Below are 24,158 nucleotides of genomic sequence, written 5' to 3'. Positions count from 1 at the left end.
GTGCTGGGCCCTCTGATAATAATCACTAGTTAAGAAAATGTCAAACAGGATTTCCTACAGTTCAGTTTTATGTAAGAATTTTCTCAGTTGTGTTTCCCTGTTCTCAGATAACTTTATCTTTTGTCAAGTTGAGAGACAAACAAAGAGCAAAAAGTTGGCTCAAATAGTAACAAACAAATATGTGATTTAATTTAAGTTACATGCAAAAATCATAACTGGTACCATTACTAGAGCCAAGAATTGTGGCTATAGAGGTCATAGGTCAAAGAGGAGAACCTATTACTATTACTCAACTAAAGAGACAAAATATTGAACTAATTACTAATGACTATTATGTGTGTGTATGTGTGTGTGTGTGTGTCCTGATAAACAATAGATAGATACATGAATAGATGATAAATAGATAGGTAGATAGATATACATAGATTATCTTGCCTCAGAGAAGTGTCTTTTAATATTAAGTAGTGATTAACACAGAGACTTACACCTGAACAACATGTAGAGAATTTCAAAAAATGTTTAATGCTACTCCCTGAATAGCAGGCATCACTAACTCCTAAGGAAAGGAAGAAGTGAAACTTTCACTATTTGCAGATGATATGATAGTCTACATAAGTGACCCAAAAAACTCTACCAGGGAACTCCTACTGCTGATAAACACCTTCAGCAAGGTAGCAGGATACAAAATTAACTCAAAAAAATCAGTAGCCCTACTATATACAGATGATAAATCCAATGAGAAAGAAATCAGGGAAACATCACCTTTCAAAATATCCACAAGCAGCATAAAATATCTTGGGGTAACTCTGACCAAAAAAGTGAAAGACCTGTACAATAATAACTTTGAGACTTTAAAGAAAGAAATTAAAGAAGATACCAGAAAATGGAAACATCTTCCATGCTCTTGGATAGGTAGAATTAACATAGTAAAAATGGCAATCCTGCCAAAAGCAATCTACAGATTCAATGCAATCCCCGTCAAAATCCCTACTCAGATTTTCACAGACATTGAAAGAAAAACACTCAACTTTATATGGAAAAATAAAAAACCCAGGATAGCCAAAACAACTCTTTACAATAAAGGATCTTCTGGAGGCATCACCATCACTGACTTCCAGTTCTACTATAGAGCCATAGTTGTGAAATCAGCTTGGTCTTGGCAAAAAAAAATAGACAGATAGACCAATGGAATTGAAATGAAAACCCTGATATTGACCCACGCACCTACGAATACCTTATTTTTTACAAAGGTGCTAAATCTATACATAGGAAAAAAGATAGCATCTTCAACAAATGGTGCTCGTACAATTGGATTTGGGCATGCAGAAAATTGCAGATAGATCCATACCTGTCTCCATGCACAAACCTTAAGAGCAAATGGATCAAAGATCTCAACATAAATCCTGCCACACTGAATCTTCTAGAAGAGAAAGTGGGAATTACCCCTGAACAAATCGGCTTCCTGAATATTACGCCAGTAGCACAGATATTGAGGTCTGTAAATAATAAATGGCACCTCCTGAAACTGAGAAGCTTCTGCAAGGCAAAGGAAACACTCAGTAGGACAAAATGACCACCCACAGAATGGGAAAAGATCTTCACCGATGCCACATCTGACAGAGGACTGATTTCAAAAATATATAAGGAGCTCAAGATGCTAGCCACCAAAACACCAAACAATGAAATTAAAAATTGGGGTGCATACTAAGTAGAGAATTCTCAACAGAGGAATCTGAAATGGCTGAAAGACACTTAAGAAAGGGCTCAAAATCATTGGCCATCTAAGAAATGCAACTCAAAACAACTCTGAGATACCACCTCATACCTGGCAGAATGACTAAAATCAAAAATACCAATGACAATCTATGCTGGAGAAGATGTGGAGAAAAAGGAACACTCCTCCATTGCTGGTGGGAGTGTGAACATGTAAGACCACTCTGGAAATCAGTATGGCAGTTGCTCAGAAATGGGAATCAGTTTACCTCAAGATCCAGCCATTCCTCTCTTGGGTATATACCCAAATAGTGCATGTTCATACAACAAGGACATATGTTCAACCATGTTCATAGTAGCATTGTTTGTAATAGCCAGAACCTGGAAGCAACCTAGATGCCCCTCAACTGAAGAATGGATAGAGAAAATGTGGTACATTTATACAATGGAGTACTACTCAGCAGAAAAATCAATGGAATCTTGAAATTCACAGGCAAATGGATAGAACTAGAAGAAACCATCCTGAGTGAGGTAACCCAGTCACAAAAAGACAAACATGGTATGTACTCACTCATATATGAATTTTAGACATAGAGCAAAGGATTACCAGCCTATAATCCTCTTCACCAAAGAAACTAGGAAACATGAAGGACTCTAATGGATACATGGTCTTCAGGAATGGAATTGGCATGAATTCCTGAACTAATTGGGAGCTTGAGGGTAGGGGGATGGGAGCTGCTACAATAAGAGTAAGAGAAGAGGAGTAGAGGAGAGGAAATGGAGGGGCAGAAATATTGAGTTGGGGAAAGAATAGAGGAGAGAGATCAGGATGAGAGATACCATATCAGAGGGAGCCACTATAGGTTCAATAAGAGATCTGGAACCAGGGAGATCTCCAGAGACCCACAAGGATGACATGATCTGACAATCCAGGAAATGGTGGAGAGGATAACCTAAAAGCCCTTCCCCTAAAATGAGATTGATGACTTCTCTTTATGCCATCCTAAAGTTCTCATCCAGTGGCTGATGGAAGCAAAGACAGACATCCACAGATATACACTGAGCTGAAATCATGAATTTAGTTGAAGGGAGGGAGGAAGGAAGAGCGAAGGGTCTGTACCCGGTTGGAGAAACTCACAGGAACAGTTGGCCTGAACAAGGGAGAACACATCGACCCCAGATGCTGTCGGGGAGGCCAATACAAGACTGTTCCAGACCCCTGAACATGGATGTCAATAAGGAGGCCTCTGCACTCCAGGGAGCCTCTGGTGGTGGATTAGTATTTTTCCCTGGTGCAAGAAGGGACTTTGAGATCCCATGCCACTTGAAGGGTACACTGTGGCCCTGGACACATGGGGAATGGCCCAGGACCAGCACAGGAAGATTTGGTGGACTTTGCAGAGCCCCCATTGATGGCCCTACCCTGCCTGGGGAGTGGTGGGTGGATGGGGTGGGAGATAGGCTGGTGGTGGGGAACGAGGAATGAGTGTGAGGGGAGGGAGAGGGAGAAAGGACTTACTTGTGAAACAAGCTTTTTCCCTAACTAGAACTAATAAATAAATTTAAAAAAAAGATGTGGGGCCTAGTGGGAAATTGTTCATAATTTCTCATATATATTTGAAGTGCCTTTTGTCTACTCCAGCTCTCTTCTCTCTGGCCACATGGTAAATAGTATTCTTCCTTTGAAAATGTGCTGTGCCTGACTAGGGACATAAAATCAATTAGTCTAACTAAACATAGACTAAATCTGCAAATCTTAGAGTCAATATAAGCCTTTTATAAGTTAGTTATCTTAGGTAATTCCATATAGTGTTGTGGATTTGAATGACACATTTTTATCATTATGCTTACTAGTATATTTCAAATTATAAGTATATGTGGGGGGCTTTTGTTATGAAAGGGAATTTCTAGAGAGATTTTTGGAAGAATAATAAAAATTTATTAATGAGAATTCCAATAAAACTGGAAAAAAGTGTTGTAAGAGAATTTAGACCCAGAGATATGCCTGTTTTGTATCCAAATATGAGATTGAAAAACACATAAAAAGCCAATATAAACTTGTTACAAACTAAAGCCTTCTGCAAATTCCACATTTTGAAAAACCATTATGTCAGTAACAATAGGTTACCAAATTTGTAAATAGATTGTTTCCTGGGTGATTAGGATTAAATAAAGCCATCGAAGAGAGATTCTAAATTACTGTGTGAAGCATTATAAGAAGAGTCACCAATGATGTGCAAATATAGAACAAAAAAGAAAATGTTATACCATGAAATGGCATCATTTCATTTTTGGACATTTTAGACACAACTTTGAAAAATATGTTTTTTTTTCTTTTTACATATTCTGCAGTATATTGTTATGGTATTCCAAGCAAATTATTCATAATGACACCAATTTTATATATAATCCTTATGCAATCCACTGTTAGCAAACAGATCTCTTAATACTACAACAGAGAATAAGTCACTCTGACCCAACCAGTTGATAGATAATTATAACCCCCTCTATAGGTGTAACACAAACAATAAAAACCCAGATACAGATATTGTAGTTCAAGCCAAACCATCAGAGAAGCAAACCTCTACCTCAGAAAAAATGGCTTATCATGTCTCCATGCATCATCTCCATGCAGACTGCACTGGTCTCCACTAAGCCTCATATTGCCTGCCATCCCAGAATGCTATTCTCTCCTCAATGTGGCCAGAGACTAATTGCTTAAGACTGACTTTGTTTCTTCCTTATATACCACTCTCTTTTCAGCCATATCACCCCTGGCTCCACCTCCTTAGTGCTAGGATTAAAGGCATGTTATCTCAAGTGCTGATATCAACTTTGTGTGAACTGTTCCTCTTTTAGACTAGATCAATTTTATGTAGCTCAGTGTCGCCTTGAATTGAGAGATCCATTTGTCTCTGTCTCCCACATCCTGGGACTAAAGGTGTATACCACCACTGCCTGGCTCTATGGCTGTGGCTAGCTTTGCATGTTTATCCTCATTGGCTTTATTGGATCATAAACAATATATAACCACAACATTTGGCCTTTGAACTTCAATATTTTGTGGGACATGGAAAAAAGGATACAGTCTACGAGAATAAAACTAAGACAACTTTCACGAGATATATAATGGGTGAGTGGGTTTTACATGATCCATTTCCCTGTCAAAACTTATCAATCAGACTAAATAGCTTCCCTACTCCTGGGAAGAAAAGAATAGGGAATTTAGAAATAAGATAAAGATGTGAAGTTGTTACTGGTCTGTGTACATGTAAGGCAACATCTGGTTAGTGACAATCACCAGGCAGTGATGAGATTGCAGATCCATTATCATCCACTAAAAAGGACTGAAATGATTGAACTCAGGTATGGATCACCCATGGGAATGAGAACTTCCCTTACATTTTTCTTTTTTGCTAATATGTAGCCAAGGAAAAGACTTGGTCATGGACTAAATATCAACTACTCTAAGATATATGCTATAAGTCATATACCTATGTAAATTCACATTATGAATATACTCTAATAGAAATCATGCCATGGAAAGCACTATTATTATATTTATTTGACAATGAGGAAATTGGGACTGGAAGAGTTTTGATTTCTATTACTCATTCAACTAACATGCAGAGAATTCTGAATGAGTAGAACTTGAAATAGAGAAATAAGTTGTTTGGCTATGGTTTAGCTTAACCTGCCTGAATGGACTTCTCTGGTACATTTGTGTGGGGCATACCAATTCTCACCCAAACAAACCAATAATCTAGGAACCAAGAAACAAAGGCAAATAGAACAAAATTAATAAATTCTCAGTAAAATCTATAAGATGCTATTTATATTTGAAGTACATATTATGGGAAACCACAGGCAAATATCTGGTGATCCGTTGTTGACAAAAGCATTTATTTGAACAAAAAAATACCAAGATCTTCTTTGGTGATTACTCATTACTATGATTCATGAGTGTAACTTATTTTATTATCATTTATGAATAGAAGGTAGAAGGACCTGACCAATGTTAAATAAGATTGAATAGAAATAAGGATAAACAGAAGGGTTCAATAGAAATATAAAAATCAGAACATTTTAAATGATTATGCAGAAATTCTTCGCTACATTCTTGGACTGCTACTAGACATAGGTATCCTCACCCTAACCAGTATGTGCTTAACACCTTAATACAGCACTTGGTGGCCTCAGATCCACCATTTGCCTATGTTTAGATAATTACTTCTTGCCTTTACTTAAATTTATCTTCTTGAAACACATCTTGCCAGCTTATGAGACATAAGTCAAAGGAACATAGATTTATACTCTACAAGAAGACAAACACAGTATTTTAAAAGTGAGCAATTTCAAAGAAAGCTAGCTGTATCACTGCCTTTGAACCTATTTCTATTGAACCCTTCTGTTTATCCTTATTTCTAAATTTAACATTGGTCAGGTCCTTCTACCTTCTATTCATAAATTATAATAAAATAAGTTAGACCATTATGAATTGAGACCTATTCTCAACCAAATTAGATGAACTACTGCAGGCATTTTTTTTTTAACAAAAATTTCACCCAGAATTGCAATCTTTGATGAGATATGTAGTGTCTTCCAGAGAAGTTGTTTAAGACTCAGTGGCATCCATGCAAGAACACCAGGAACTTAGTGGAAGCTGTGATGCATTATTTTCAGAGGCTTGAGGGGCTTGGGAAGCATATTTGAGAGACGTTTAGGGAACCCTGGAGGAGTTTGCCTAATTTTGCTGTTTCAACACTATCTTTTTTGGGGGAAGGAAGGATGCCTCCCACACAGGGACAGTAGTTACAATGTAAATGTGTTACATTTGAACTTTAAACCTCCAAGAAAGTTCTGTATGCTGCTTTCCTGTCTGACATGAAGAGAAATGAAGAATTGCAATTAAGATTCTTGATTTCTTTTGGAATAAGAGATGTATTCATAGCATTAACTTGGTTGCATAACAAAAACCGATGTAAGGAGGGTGAAAAAATGAAGAAAAAAGAATTAGAGATATAAAGGGAATGAGGGAAGACATGGGGAATTTCAAAGACAGAGATAAAAACAGAAAGAGAGTAATGTAGATATACTCAGAGAATTCCCTTGTTAGAATGATAGCATATAATTGTAGTTTATAGACATGTAATTGATAAATGAGGATTCCTAAACTGGGGACTCTCTGGGAGAAGATTGTCTAAAGATTATCATCCCATGTGCTAGGTTTTAGTCTTTAGATTTTTTTTTAATAGAGACTGGAAGACTGTAAAAATGGCTCAGTGGTAAAGGTGTTTGCTGCCATCCCCAAATGAATAGAGTCTGTCTCTAAGAACTAACATGGTGAACAGAATTGAATCATGCATGTTTTTGATCTCTATCCTCAACATGTTGCATTTATACAAGTACAGACACACACACACACACACACACACACACACACACACACACACACACGCACGCACTACAACCACCAAAATCATAAATAAATAAATTTAATAAAATTAGTTTTTAAATTAATAATAAAGATTGAAGGTGGTATTTATCTTTGACATGGAGAGCTATCCTTAACCTAGCATTATTCAATATGAAATAACAACCAGTAAGTGAGGAAATATCTGAGTAGATCTGAACTCTCTTCCTTCTGAGATTTATCTTTTTATTGCAGCTGCTAGATAACTAGCAACATATTAGTAAGTTTAAAAACCATTGAAGAGAAGCCCTTCCTTAATAGCAAGCAGGGTGTAAAACAAGGAACTGAACTCAAGGACTCTGATTACTAGTCAAAATAATGGCATCTGAGTCATATTTCTGGCTATGTGTTATGATAAAGCCATATGACCTCTCTGGGAACAGCCATTTAATTTTATGAATACCACCTGTTGACTTTCTTCTACAGAAAAATTCAAACCATTATCCCTTCCCATAAAATAATGCAAAATGTTCCTGTATATCACCTAGACAGAAAGACATCATTTAGATGTCCTTTCTCTGGACTATTAATGTGACTGGTCACAATGGTCTCTTACACCACTGTCTACTCTTAGCTTTGAGGAAATACTCACTTTGCTTTATATTAAGCTCTGTATCTATCTGCCATGTGTTTTTCTTCTGAATACTTTCAATAGAGAGTACGGAGGTGGGGAAGACAAGTAGAGTTCAAATGGAAACCCTGGTGAGATATTCCATTTATTTTTGCATGTTCTCTGTCCCAGGAGTGTTATACTGCTACCAGTGCCTTCTATTTTTGAGTTACACATTTACTTTTCATTACTTTAGAATATGTTTAAACATTTTTCTCCTTACAAAATATTTCCTCATCATTAAAATCATCAAAAGGTAATTATCTATATTTTCCTAAGATAAAATGCTTCCATGACCCTGATATATGTTTTCTTTGAAAACATTTAAAGGTACAGATCCACACTGAACTCATTTCTACAGTCCTTAAATTTTCCCATGAAGATGAGTAATGTATGTGCATTCCCTTTTCTCTACTCAGTTAAATTTACTTTTCATGTACTACCCTTTGCTCTTCTACCAGTCCATATCAAATACTTTCTCCACTGAGGTGTTCATTATCAACATCCCTCTGAAAGTTTAAATGTCACATTTGCATCTAACTCAATGTTTAAAATGAAAGGAGCTGACAAGGAAAATAAATCATAGGAGAAGGACACTCAATGAACTGAAAACAGTAAAAAATAAGTCAGTTTACAGACCCCAATTATGAATACTTAGCCTCCCAACACCTCTCTCATCCGTGCTGTTCAATAGGTGGCCATAACAGAGACACCTCCATCCACTCTACACCTAAACTTACTGTTCTCATTGGAACATTTTGTTGTTCCAGTTTCTGAATCCCAAAATGAATAATTGTTGAGAAATATAACCTAAATTTTGTGCAAATACTGGACTAAATTTATTCACTAAGAACTATGTCTATATCTTTCCAAAAGTAGATGCATTGGAGATGAATGTCATGGTTGTTTTTCATTTTCCTCCTAAAATTAGTAAAATCAGCATGTAAAATAACCATAAGATGTTGAAAATTATACTGACTTTACCATGGAAGTGATTTTAAAAACAATATAATTTGGAGCTATATATTGACAGACCTAGATACTCTACAAGTTGCAAATAGCTTGACTTTGAGTCAGCTTTTCTGAATATGAAATTTTTGTTTTAGTATCTGATCAGTGCTATTATTTTCTTTTAAGGGTTAAATGACAAAACAGTTAAATTATCACAACACATGTTAAGGTAAATATTAAACCTTTAATATGTGTTATTGTAAAGTCATAATAAACAACATTATTTACTAATACTTCTATTGACCTTATCTACATATTTGATAGATTTTTCAGATGAGCATCTTCTCTCTTAGAAGGAGTACTTCATGAAAAGATTTCTCTGTAAGTACAGTCTTTCAAAAACCTTTAGGCAATGTAAATAATTTAATATTTCAAGAACATAACTGGGAGTTCTGTAAAGAAGTGTTAGTACTTAAGAGCACATAATACTTTTGCAGTGGATCTACATTTGATTCATAGTAACCACACCAATACCATGTAATTCCAGCTCTCTCTCTCTCTCTCTCTCTCTCTATATATATATATATATATATATATATATATATATATTGACTCAGGAATTTGTAAGCATTTACCTTAGATTAATACACTTAAAGTTATATTTTTGTTGTTTTGAGGAATAGGTCTACTGATCCTAGTAATGACCAAACCATTTTATGTCCCCATTAGTATATATGTAAGATTTTCTCTTTCTCTACACATTTACCCTGATTATTTACTTTATCAATGACTGTCATTCTGACTGGTATAAGAAGTTTTATGTGAATGCTTCTCATTTCTTCAATACTTAAGTATATTGAACACTTTCGTTAATATTTAATGGACATTTGTCTTTCTTTCTTTCTTTCTTTCTTTGAAAATCTTCTATTCATATGTAGGGAATGAAAGGAAAAAGGTGAATAGGAGTACAAAGGAAAAGTTCTAAAGGGAGGGGAGAACTAATAATAGAGGGTAATATATTTATCTGGTCAAGAAAGTAGAATGTGGTGCTTTTTGAAAGGGGAAGGGGACAATCAAGTCAAGAAAAAGGAAATTGGAAATGTCAGTATTGGAGTAACTCACCAAAAACACTCCATACGGAGCTTCTTTTCTTCTTGCCAAAACTGGTATATTGAGCAGAGGACTGCCTTTGCCTCAACGGATGACAGTAAGCATGCTGTCCAAACTTGACCAACAGGATAGAATTGAAAGGTACTGCTAAAGTTTTCCAAGACAAGGAAGGATAGTCTTTCAAATTATCCTACTTCTGAAAATAGTCTGACAGATATTCTAGGCCTGTAGCCAAGATTATTTCCCCCAATACTTCAAAAATACTTTGGGTGATTCTCCAGGTAGCAATTTATTTCTGTCACTTTTTGCATCATTTGGAAATGTCTTGTTTGCACTACCTGCTTTCTCGGGTAATAATAATTTCCTTATAAGGTCTTTGATGATGTTGAACACTAGATAGTCATAGTTACTATCCTCTCATGTCTTAGGTAATGTATATCAAGTACAAGACTTAGAACCTTTATGATAGGACAACTATCTGAATAATCTTTGTTATTTGCCAATTACCTATGTTCTGGTCATTTAGTATATGTTCCTTGCATGATGTTTTTCTTGTTGGTTGTGGTACCATTCTAGTTGTTTGTCTTTTTTTATCCTGGGCAAAATTTGATAATTGTTTTTTTGGGACAGGGATTCTCTCTGTAGCTTTGGAGCCTATCCTGGCACTCACTCTCGAGATCAGGCTGGCCTCTAACTCACAGAAATCCACCTGCTTCTGCCTCCCGAGTTCTGGAATTAAAGGCATGCACCACCAATGCCCAGCTTGATAATTGTTCTTAATGTGTATGGTTTTGTATTATGTTTAGAATCTTCATATTTAGACAAATGAGGGAAGTGTTGTGGGACCTCATTCCACCAATAGTCTTGGTGCAGCAAGATCTATGGCATGGTCTTGTCTGCTACATGAAAACAGATAAACTGCAGGGAAGCCTACTCTTGCTCTGGTTCACACTTGGCATGGTCAGAGACAAAGCTGCAATGAGGTGGCATGGATCAATGGTGGCATCTGTTTTGCTCTGTTTCTGTAAGTTTATCTTTACATTTCACACTTTAATAAATGGTTATTCTGCCTTTGTGGGTTCGTGAATCAAATAAACACACAAATAAGGACAAAATTTCATGAATTATTTTATATTATTAGCAAAAGCAAAGCACAGCCATGTGAGTATAAGTTGGAAAATAATTTGGCCTGTGTGATCAGTGGCAAGACACTTTTATTGGGAGAGATAGTTTTCATATCATTTTTTAAATTATAAATATAATATTGGAATTGGGAGATTTTGGATGAGGTGAAAGGCCATACAGAGGTACTAGCCAGAGAAAGTTTGTTTATCATTACTAGAAAGTATAATAGGTCAGACTAATACAGACTGGACAAATGTAAAGGGGTGTGTTCAGGTACAAAGGGAAAACTAATCAATGTTGTGTCACCCTTTATATGCAGGCAACAAGCTACTTCCATTAAAAGAATGGGTGTTAACATGAGGACCTTCATCCAGTGTTTGCATCTATCAGTTGTATCATCACATAAAACTAGACCAGTGAAGTCAAATGGATTAGATGGAAGTTGTAGATAGATCAGAAATTCTATAAGAGCTGTTAATCTTTGAAGTATGAGAAATGAGAAATGTTACTCTAAATTGAAATGTTCCCTCTTAGAGGAAGAAATGAAGCTCATTAGACTCAAAAGGCTGAAATGTCCAACATTCAAGTTTAGATAATTAGAACATTCAGAAACTCAAGAGGGTTAAAAAAATTGATATGACCCTCCCTACAAGAACAAAGCAGTACCAGAAATGGTGATTATATTTATGGAATTACCTTCAAGTTGAATAGTGAAATTTAATGATACACGTTACATTAGTTATCACCCAGACTAGTGTCATACATTCATTGATGAACATAAATTTGTGTCACCCATGCTTCTGTAAGTAACTCCAAAAATCATAAGCTTTGTTAAGCCAGATTTAACTAAATCATGTGTTCTTTTATCATCAGTACCCTGTATGTGATGAAAAGACTTTTGTTTACATCTCCATGGGAAAAACCACAAAACAATGGATGTGAGGAATGAATGAATATAGGAGGAATAAAAAAAAACCCAGGACAACTACAACAATCCTGTGCAATAAAAGAACTACCATAAGTAATACCATGGTTAACCTCAAGTTCTGCTAAAGAGCTATAGTTAACAAGACACCATGGTGTTAGCATAAATATAGAAACATTAATCAGTGGAATCAAATCAATGACCCAGACATAAATCCACACACCTATGAACACCTGGCTTTAAAAAAAAAAAGCCAGAACTATACAATGGAGAAAAGAAATTATGCTCAGTAAATGGTGCTGGCATAATTGGATATCAACATGTCAAATAATGGAGATATTCATATCTCCAACCCTTCAATAATCTCAAGTCCAAGGGCATCAAAGACCTCAATATGAATGCAGTTACACTGAACATAACAGAAGAGAAAGTGGGGAATAGCAATGAATGCATTAGCACAAGAGACCACTTCATAATAGTACACCATAAGCACAGACATTAAGTTTGGCAATTAATTAACGGGACCTCAAGAAACTAAAAATTCTCTCCAGGGCAAACAACAGTATAAACAGGACAAAACAGTAGCCTGAAGATCTTTACCAGCCACACATCCATCACAAGAGTGACCATCAAAAGATATAAAGAACCCAAGAAAGTAGATATCAACAAATCAAATAATCCAATTAAAAGTGTGGAACAGAGGAGGAGTAGACACTAGGAAATAATCGACCCGAGGGCCAAAAAATAAAGTAGAAACTAGGAAAACAGGACAAAGAATCAACGAAACAAAGAGTTGGTTCTTTGAGAAGATCAGCAAGATAGACAAAACTCTAGCCAAAGTAACCAAATGGCAGAGAGAGAGCATGCTAATTAACAAAATCAGAAGCAAAAATGGGGATATAACAATGGGCACAGAGGAAATCCAGAGAATCTTCAGGTCATACTTTGAAAACCTGTACTCCACAAAATTTGTAAATCTAAAGGAAATGGACAGTTTTCTGGATAAATATCACTTACCAAAATAAAACCAAGATCAGATAAACAGTTTAAATCGACCTATATCCCTAATGAAATGGAAGTAGTCATCAAAAACCTCCCAACCAAAAAATGCCCAGGGCCAGATTGCTTCACTGCAGAAGTCTACCAGAAATCCAAACAACAGCTAATTCCAGCACTCCTCAAAGTGTTCCACACAATAGAAGCAGATGGGATATTGCCAAACTCTTTCTACGAGGCTACAATCACTTTGATACACAAGCCACACAAATATAACACTAAGAAAGAGAACTACAGAATGATATCCCTCATAAACATGGATGCAAAACTACTCAGCAAGTTACTGGTGAACCGAGTCCAAGAACATATCAGAAAAATCATCCACCATAATCAATTAGGCTTCATACCAGGGATGCAAGGAGGGTTCAACATACAAAAATCCATCAATGTAATCCACCATATAAACAAGTTGAAAAAGAAAAACCACATGATCATCTCCCTAGATGCTGAAAAAGCCTTTGACAAAATCCAACATCCCTTCATGATAAAGATCTTGGAGAGAACAAGAATAACAGGAACATATCTAAACATGATAAACTCAATATACACCAAACCAATAGCCAACATCAAACTAAATGGAGAGAAACTCAAAGTGTTTCCTCTAAAATCAGGAACCAGACAAGGCTGTCCACACTCTCCATGTCTCTTCAATATTGTAATTGAAATTCTAGCTAGAGCAAGAAGACAAGAAAAGGGGATCAAAGGTATACAAATTGGAAAGGAAGAAGTCAAGCATTCACTATTTGCAGATGACATAAGTCTATATAAGTGAACCGAAAAACTCTACCAGGGAACTCCTACAGCTGAGAAACAACTTCAGCAAGTTAGCAGGATACAAAATTAACTAAAATAAACTAGTAGCCCTACTATATACAGATGATAAATCCAATGAGAAAGAAATCAGAGAAACATCACCTTTCACAATATCCACAAGCAACATAAAATATCTTGGGGTAACTCTGACCAAAAAAGTGAAAGGCCTGTACAATGAGAACACTGAGACTTTAAAGGAAGAAACTAAAGAAGATATCAGAAAATGGAAAGATCTCCCATGCTCTTGGATAGGTAGAATTAACATAGTAAAAATGGCAATCCTGCCAAAAGCAATCTACAGATTCAATGCAATCCCCGTCAAAATCCCTACTCAGTTTTTCACAGACATTGAAAGAAAAACACTCAACTTTATATGGAAAAATAAAAAACCCAGGATAGCCAAAACAACTCTTTACAATAAAGGATCTTCTGGAGGCATCACCATCCCTGACTTCAAGCTCTACTATAGAGCCATAGTTCTGAAAACAGCTTGGTATTGGCACAAGAATAAACAGATAGACCAATGGAATCGAAATGAAAACCCTGATATTAACCCACACACCTACGAAACCTTATTTTTGACAAAGGTGCTAAATCTATACAATGGTAAAAAGAATCTTCAACAAATGGTGCTGACAAAATTGGATTTGAGCATGCAGAAAATTGCAGATAGATCCATACCTGTCTCCATGCACAAAACTTAAGTGCAAATGGATCAAAGATCTCACCATAAATCCAGCCACACTGAATCTTCCAGAAGAGAAAGTGGGAATTACCCTTGAACAAATTGGCACAGGAGACCGCTTCCTGAACATTACACCAGTAGCACAGACATGGAGGTCTGCAATTAATAAATGTGACTTCCTGAAACTGAGAAGCTTCTGCAAGGCAAAGGACACAGTCAGTAATACAAAATGACCACCCACAGAATGGGAAAAGATCTTCACCGATGCTACATCTGACAGAGGACTGATTTCTAAAATATATAATGAGATCAAGAAGCTAGCCACCAAAACAGCAAACAATGAAATTAAAAAGTAGGGTACAGAAATAAATAGAGAATTCTCAACAGTGGAATTGGAAATGGTTGAAAGACACTTAAGAATGTGCTCAAAATCCTTGGCCATCAGAGAAATGCAACTCAAAACAACTCTGAGATACCATCTCACACCTGGCAGAATGGCTAAAATCAGATTACCAATGACAATCTATGGTGGAGAGGATGTGGAGAAAAAGGAACACTCCTCCATTGCTGGTGGAAATGTGAACTTGTAAAACCACTCTGGAAATCAGTTTGGCAGTTGCTCAGAAAAATGGGAATCAGTTTACCTCAAGATCCAGCCATTCCTCTCTTGGGTATATACCCAAATAGTGCATGTTCATACAACAAGGACATATGTTCAACCATGTTCATAGCAGCATTGTTCCAGAACCTGGAAGCAACCTAGATGCCCCTCACCTGAAGAATGGATAGAGAAAATGTGATATGTTTATAAAATGGAGTACTACTCAGCAGAAAAAAAAAGCAATGGAATCTTGAAATTCACAGGCAAATAGATGGAACTAGAAGAAACCATCCTGAGTTAGGTAACACAGTCACAAAAAGACAAAAAAGGTATGTACCCACTCATATATCAATTTTAGTCATAGAGCAAAGGATTACCAGTCTATAATCCTCTTCACCAAAGAAAATAGGAAATATGAAGGACTCTAAGGTATAAATGGACCCCAGGAATGGGAAGTGGCATGAACTCCTGAGCTAATTGGGAGTATGAGGGTAGGGGAGAGGGAGCTGCCACAATAAGAGCAAGAGAAGATGAGTAGAGGAGAGGAAATGGAGGAGCAGAAATATTGAGTTGTGGTAAGAATAGAGGAGAGAGAGCAGGATGAGTGATACCATATCAGAGGGAGCCACTATAGGTCCGAGAAGAGATCTGGGACTAGGGAGATCTCCAGAGACCTACAAGGATGACATGATCTGACAACCCAGACAATGGAGGAGAGGATAACCTAAAAGTCCTACCCCTAATATGAGATTAATGACTACTCTTTGTGCCATCCTAAAGTTCTCATCCAGTGGCTGATGGAAGCAGAGACAGACATCCATAGATATACACTGACCTGAAATCAGGAATTTAGTTGAAGAGAGGGAGGAATGAAGATCAAAGGGGTCTGTACCAGGTTGGAGAAACCCACAGAAACAGTTCACCTCAACAAGGGATAGCAAATCGATCCCAGATGCTGTCTGGGAGGCTAGTACAAGATTGATCCAGACCCCTGAACATGGATGTCAATAAGGAGGCCCCTACACTCCAAGGTGTCTGTGGTACTTTTCCCTGTTGTAAGAAGCGACTTTGAGAGCCCATCCCACATGAAGGGATACACTCTGGCCCTGGACACATGTGGCAGGGCCCAGGCCCAGCCCAGCAAAATTTGGTGGACTTTGCAGATCTGCCATTGAGGGCCCTACCCTGCCTGGGGTGTGGTGGGTGGATGGGTTGTGGGGTAGGTTGGGTTTGGGAGAGGAGGCATGGGGTTGAGGGGAGGGAGAGGGAGAAGGGTCTTACATGTGAAGCTAGCTTTTTAACTACCTTGAACTAATAAAAAAAAGTGTGGAACAGATGATCTAAATAGAGATTTCTCAACAGAGAAACCTCAAATAGAACTATTTCACATTGCAACATATTCTGTGATTATTAGTCTGTCTTTTCTTTTTTCTTTTCTTCTTTTTATTCCTTCTATAGTTTATCTTCCTTTCATGATGAACCTACATATTGTCATTTTTATAGTTCACCCACTGAACCATTACCTCATTCCCCAAAATTGTTTGCAGTAAAGCACTAAATCATAGATCTGTAAACTTTCCATGGAAAATGTGTACCTCAGAAATCTAGATTCACCTGTGTGTAAAATTAAAATATTGAGTGTTTTTATCTGCAGCTCAACTAGTATGTCTTAACTTTCAGCATAAATAAAAAGAGAACTATTAAAATCATACATAATAATTGTAAAGAAATGTTTTGGGAGCTAATAAAATGAACTTTTTGAAAATTTCCTGAAACACTTTATTATGTTTATAATGTATTGAGTTATTTTGCTGAGCCTTTTAAAAATTAATCCATGTGGTAAATAATATTACATCTTGGTCTTCATTTGTAGGTATTGCTGTTCAGTTCCAGGGAAATACAGAATGCAAACAAGGTTAGATAATCACATGTTAGATCTTAGGTGTGTTTCTAATGAACCTTTTAGTGTAAAGGCCATTAGCCTTCATGTGGAGTGCATCTTAGTATAACCTATAAAAGGTGCAAATTTGAAAATTGCAAGCCTGTAGCAATAATTCTAATTGGTCTTAATATTAAAAACTCAGAGTCAGCTATCTGGGGGGGAAACCTGAAGGATCAGAGAAGAGCAGTCAGTCACTATAGTTATTACCTCTACCAATGCCCAAAACAAAGGGGTAATCCTCTACCTAGGAATCCTCAGACTGCATCTCACACTGAACCCTCAGACTGATTCTATCTTTATGAAACTGACTCCATCTCAGACTGAATCCTCCTGAAACTGAAATGAGCTCCTGTCTCCTACTGTCTTTTACTTTTTTTTTTTACTTGATTAGAAGCAAGATTGTTTTAGTCAATCCCAATTCCCTCTCCCTTCCCTCCTCCTATTACCCCCAACAAACACCCTACCTATCCGATACCCATACTGCTCCCAAGGGAGGCTGAGTCTTTCCATAGAGGGTCTTCAGAGTCTGTCATTTCCTTTGGGAAAGGGCCTAGTCCCATCTCATGTGTCTAAGCTCAGGGACTATCCTTCTATTTGGAATGGGCTCCCAAAGTCCATTGCTATGCTAGGGATAAGTAGTGATCTACTAGAAATGACCCCATAGATTTCTGAGGCCTCCTTACTGACAGCTACATTCATGGGGTCGAAATTAGACTCATTCTATTTTCCCAGCTATCATCTGGGGACCAAGAGCTCTCACTTGTTCAGTTAAGATGTTTCTCTGGGTTTCACCAGCCTGGTCTCAACACTTTGCTCATTATTCCTCCTTTTCTGCAACTGCATTACTCTTCAGTTCAGTGATTAGCTGTCTATGTCTGCTTCTACTTCCACCAGCTGAGGGATGAACACTATATGATGGCATATAAATTAGTCTTCTATCTCATTATCAGGGGAGGGCAGTTAAATTAGCCAATCCTCTGTTTCTTCTATCATTAGTTCGTGTTATCTTTGTAGATCTCCAGATATTTCCCTAGTGCATGAATTCTCTTTAAACCTATAAGGTCTCCTTTTATTATGGTATCTCTTATCTTGCTGTCTTCTATTCTTCCCCCAACTCAACCTTCCTGCTACCTTCTGTCCTCCTCAACCCTAATCCCCCTCCTTCTCATTCTGCTAGCTTCCTCTCCCCTCCCTCATGCTCCTTATTTGCTCAGGAGATCTTGTCCCCTTCCCATTCTCCGGGGACCATGTATGTCTCTCTTAGACTCTTCTTTGCTTCGTAGCTTCTCTGATGGTATTGGTTGTGGGCTGGTATTTCTTTGCTCTATGTCTGGAATTCATGTACAGATGAGTACACACCATGTTTGTCTTTTTGTGACTGGGTTATCTTGCTCAGAATAGTTTCTTCTAGTTCCATACATTTGCCTGAGAATTTCAAAATTCCATTTTTTTTTCAGCTGAGTAGTACTCTATTGTGTATATGCACCAGAGTTTCCTTATCCATTCTTCAGTTGAGAGGCATCTAGGTTGCATCCAGGTTTTGACCATTACAAATAATGCTGCTATGAACATAGTTGAACAGATGTCCTTGTTATATAAATGTGCTTCTTTTGGGTAAATGTCTAAGAGTGGAATTGCTGGATCTTTTGGTAGAATGATTCACATTTTCCTGAGGAATCACCATACTAATTTCCAATGTGGCTGTAGGACTTGGCATGCCCCCCTGCCCCAGCAGTAGAGGAGTGTTTCTCTTTTTCCACATTGTCTCCAGCATAAACTTTCATTGGTGTTTTTGATTTTAGACATTCTGAAAGAGTAAGATGGATCTCAGAGTTGTTTTGATTTGTATTTCCCTGAAGGATAAGGATGTTGAACACTTATGTGTCTTTCAGCCATTTTAGATTCTTCTATTGAGAATTGTCTGGTCCTGTACACCTCTTTTTAATTGGATTATTTGTTTTTAGAGTTCTTGAGTTCTTTGTAAATTTTGGGGATAAGCCCTCTGTTGGAAGTGGGGTTCCCAGTCTGTGGGCCACTGTTTTGTGTTTTTGACTGTGTCTTACAGAAGATTCCCAGTTTTAGGAGGTCCCATTTATTAATTTTCAAACTCAGTGTCTGTGTTCCTGGTGTAATGTTCAGCAAGTGGTCTCCTGTTCCAATTTGTTCAAGGATATTTCCTATATTCTCATTTAATAAGTTCAGTGTGGCTGGATTTATGTTGAGATCTTTGATGCATTTGCACTTAAGTTTTGTGCATGGTGATAGACATGTGTTTATCTGCGGCCTTCTACATGCCAGCATTAAGTTTTGCCATCACCATTTGTTAAAGATGTTTTCTTTTTTCCGTTGTATATATTTAGCTTCTTTTTCAAAAACCAGCTGGTTTTAGGTGTGTGGGTTAATATCAGGGTTTTCAACTCAATTCCATTGGTCTACCTGTCTAATTTTGTGCCAATAGCTAGCTGTTTTCAGGACTACAGCTCTATAATAGAGCTTGAAGTCAGGGATGGTGATGCCTCCCGAAGTTCCTTTATTGTACACTGTTGTTTTGGCTATCCTGTGTCTTTTGTCTTTCCATATAAAATTGATAATTATTTTTTCAAGTTCTGTGAATAATTGTGCTGGGATTTTGATGGGTATTGCATTGAATCTATAGATTGCTTTTGGCAAGACTGCCATTTTTACTATGTTGATCCCACCTATCCACGAACATGGGAGATCCTTCCATTTTCTGGAATATTCTTTAATTTCTTTCTTTAAGGACTCAAAATTATTACAATACAGGTCTTTCTCTTTTTTGGTTAGTGGTTTCCCTGAGATATTTTATGTTCTTTGTATCAATTGTAAAGGGTGATATTTCTCTGAATTCTTTCTCAGGGCATTTATCATCCATATATAGTAGAGTTACTGTTTTTTTTTTTCTTTTTATTTGAACTAGTCTTGTATCCTGCCACTTTGTAGAAGCTGTTAATCAGCTTTAGGAGTTCCCTGGTAGAGTTTTTCAGGTCACTTATGTAGACTTTCATATCTTCTGAAAATAGTGAAAACTTGACTTCTTCCTTTCCAAATTGTATCCTTTTGATATGCTTTTTTTCTTATTGCTCTAGCTAGAACTTTAAGTACAATATTGAAGAGATATGGAGAAAGTGAACAGCCTTGTCTTGTTCCTGATTTTAGGGGAAATACTTTGTGTTTCTCTCCATTTATTTTGATGTTGGATGTTCCTCCTCTCTTCTAGTCCTCTTTCTGCCCAGTCATAATCCTTCATGTCTTCCCCTCTTAAGTTCTGGAATTAAAGGCATGTTACTCCCATTTACTGGGATTAAAAGTGGGAGCCACCACTGCTTGACTCTCTTTTTTGGATTGATGCAATAATATATAGCCCAGGGTGGTTTTCAACTAACAAAAATCAGTCTAGCTCTGTCTTCTGAGTGCTGGGATAAAAGTTTTGTGCCACCACTGCCTGGCTTCTATAGCATATCCATATGACTAGCTCTGGACTTTTATCTTCAGGCAAACTTTATTTGTTAGATCATCAACAAAATATAATCACATGAGACTTTTTTACTTTTCTTTACAGGTATTGTATATAGGGAATGGAATATTTGTAATATAAAATATTCTATCTTTTTAAAAGAAAAATGATGGAGAATTGAGTGTTAATATGAGCTTAAATGTTACAAATTCATAATGAGAACTAAACTGAGAATGAAATCATGTGGATATACCTTCTTCCTTGCTATAAGAAAGGAAAGATTAAATGTTAGAGAAAATTCTGTATGTAGTGTCTCTGTTAGTTACTTAGAAGGACAAGAACTGTGCTCCTGAATGGTGTTTAACAAGCCCTATTTAATGTATGAATAGATTTTTGGCATGACAGTCTTCATATTTTGTAGCATAAAATTTTGAAGGGCATAGCTCTGTAATCTTTTCCATTTCTTGTCTTATTTGCCTCCCTTCACAGACTTGCAGAGATTCATTGAATTTATTATTGATCAAATAAAAACAACTCTTGCTGCTAGGCACTAAAGAAAACACAGATGGCACTAGGTGACAATAAGTTAGTCTCTTTGTCACTACCCTGAGGCAAAGCAACAATCAAATTCTTAGAAACTATTGTCCAAATGTCTTCTGATAAAAGGTTTATACTTTTCTTATGAGTTTGCTTGTTCTTTTTAATTCATTATACTTTGCAGAACCCATTTCATGCACATATAGAACCTTGAACTTATCCCAGTTTACCTAATGGCTTTTGGGCATAGACATAACTCAGGTTTTGTCATCTTTCTGACACTTGAAATGGTATATAACTCAGACTCATTATGATTGGAAAATGTTGTACTTAACGCCATTCCTATCTGTTCTGAAACAACCCACCCCCCAATAAACCAAATCTTCTGGTTCAAGTCTTCATCTGATATTTCACTTCATTGATATTAGTCATCTTAGTTGTTGCATTGATTCACGAATAATATATTCATTTTCCTGAACTATATTTGATGAGTATATGACATGTATGCATTATAAATTAGGCCAATATAGAAAATTGTCAGTGTGCGTGTGTGTGTGCGCACGTGCTCGTGCACGTCAATATGTTAACTAAAAAACAGTTACATATACTACTGTGCTTTTGCACATATTGTCCACAAGTGTCTGATTAACAAATGACAGTAATGACAAGATATGTGTTTTAGATTGATTTATTGGTGTTTGAATTTCTCTGATTAAGTGCACTTCTGGAGGAAAGGGTTTAATTGGTTTATACTTTCAAGAAAATATCCATCATTGTGGGGAGTCTCAGCAGGATTCAAAATAGTAACCTGGAGATAGGAGCTGTGGAGGAACTCTTCTTGATGACTGCAAAACTCTAGTTTGCTGATTCTAATGTATGAATAGGCTCATTATGTAGCTAAGGGATACCTGATGGTGGCTGCCTGATATGGGATGGATCATCCAGCATCAATCAATGTTCAAGACATTTCACCATAGATATATCCACAGACCAAATATCATCTAGGAAATTTCTCAATCAAGTCATTCCTCTCATGTGACTCAAATATTTGTTAGGATGGACTCTAACCATGAAAGAATGATTTGTTTTAAAATATATCCACAATTTTAATGTTTTTAGATAATTGTGTACATTATCATCTTTCATATTTAAGTTCAGAAATTCAGGCATGTTTTGGCATGTGTTGCATTACCATTATGGATGTCAGATATGGCTGAGAGTAGAGAGATTAGAATGGATAGAATATAGCTGATTAGCTCTGTATATATAAATTGACATATTACATTAGATACAGTTCAGCATATTCTTATTGTAACTTCCATTAAATATTATTGACTGGAAGCAGGCTTTGTCCATTTTGCCTCTATTCATTAGTAAGAATCTTCTGGAAAATGATCAGAAGGTACCTAGATTATAGACTTCACCTCACTTTTGTCACAATGAAGTACCTTACTGTTTATTCAAGTCACACAGAATCCACCTCAAGGACCATAGTTCCCAATTTTGAAAATATGGAAAATCAAAACCTTTATGACTATGTTTTAAAATTCCTGAAACGAATTCTGTAAATTCTAAATTTTGGGGGTGGACTGCTGAAATCTTTATGACTTCCTTCACTTTATCTTTCATCACATAAAAATAACAATCTGTAAGACAACTGTATGTATCCCTGGGGTGGGGACACAGTTCATAAAAAAAATCTATCTCTATAGTAAAAGGAAGACTATGATACATAGAAAACATGTCTGATGATTTCATTCCTTCTCCATACTCCACAAGGCTGGAGGCCAGAACAAGCAGAGCTATTTTGGAAGAGAATAAAAATGAGCAGTTGCAGTTGTATGAGCCCTGAAGAAGGGAATGTCTCTGTAGGGATCCCATAGTGACTGGGAGAAGACAGATGTGTGAGCAGCTGTTCAGCTACTTTATGAGTCATCCCCAAATGCATGTGGGTAACTGACAAGGCAGCTAATCCATTCACAAACAATCAAGACTTGTCCATATGCCACAACTGGACTATGAAAGAAGGCAGCTGATGAAGAAAAAAAGAATGGGGAGTTGACTAATGTCAAAAAATTCAACATACAAAAATATTTTCAGTCCATTAATGTAAGTACATAATTAGCATTTGTGTTTTTCCAAGTCTTATCATAGTCTTGGTTCCCTTTTACATGTTTTCATTAGAAAAGACAGAGGAGCCATTTCCTTCCATTGCTTTTCTGTTTTGTTTTTTTTTTTTTTGTGTGTGTGTGAGAGAGAGTTAACAATATTTATTAAGGAAGGAAAGAAAGGAAAGGAATGTGCCAACCCAATGATTCTGTGGTACACACTGACAATAGTACAACACTACATATATTACTACCATTTATTCTTTAGTCCCTTCTTTGGACACAATATTATCAATTGAAAATCCAATAAACAGTTATAAATATGTTATTATTCAGTTATAAATATGTTAATATTCTATTCATGACACTGTTAAAAAGTGTAACTCAAAGGCACAGCCTTTCATTCCCCTGAGGTTTGAGAGTCATTTTATTATCATCTCAGAGGGCATCTCATGGCATACTTGGAAATTAAGCTATAATTGTATCAACAGAATCAAGCATGCTTGTAAAAAACAAAACAAAACACGAAAGCAAAATAAAGGCTCAAATTATCAGGAAAACTATATTTTTTTATTTGTTTGTTTGTATTGGTATTATGGGTTGATTTCTGGCCCCAAGCACTGCTTCTAGCATGTTAAGTATTTACATTGCTATTTTGCTTCCATCTACATCACCCATAGAAATAAATATGTATCTAATTAATTTTACATTTGCACATATTTTTGAAGTACCAACATTCCACTAAATCAGTACTTCTCAAACCTCCTGATGCTGTGATCCTTTGATACAGTTGCTATGACCCCTCAACCATAAAACCATTTTGTTGCTACCTTATAACTGAAGTTTTGGCACTTTTATGAATTTAAATGTAGATGTGTGACGTGGGATATCTACTATGCAATCTTCAAACAGGTCATGACCCACAATGTGAGAACCACTGCTCTAATTAACTTTGACTGTAATCAGAGATATTTTATTTGTATATATTTGGGGAACATTTTCTTATGTCTTTCTTCTCAATGTGGAGCAACCAC

The sequence above is a fragment of the Cricetulus griseus genome, chromosome 3 (genome assembly GCF_003668045.3).
Source record: "Cricetulus griseus strain 17A/GY chromosome 3, alternate assembly CriGri-PICRH-1.0, whole genome shotgun sequence".
NCBI classification, from domain to species: Eukaryota; Metazoa; Chordata; class Mammalia; order Rodentia; family Cricetidae; genus Cricetulus; species Cricetulus griseus.
The sequence above is the reverse complement of the archived record's forward strand: the minus strand, read 5'-3'. Positions refer to the sequence as shown.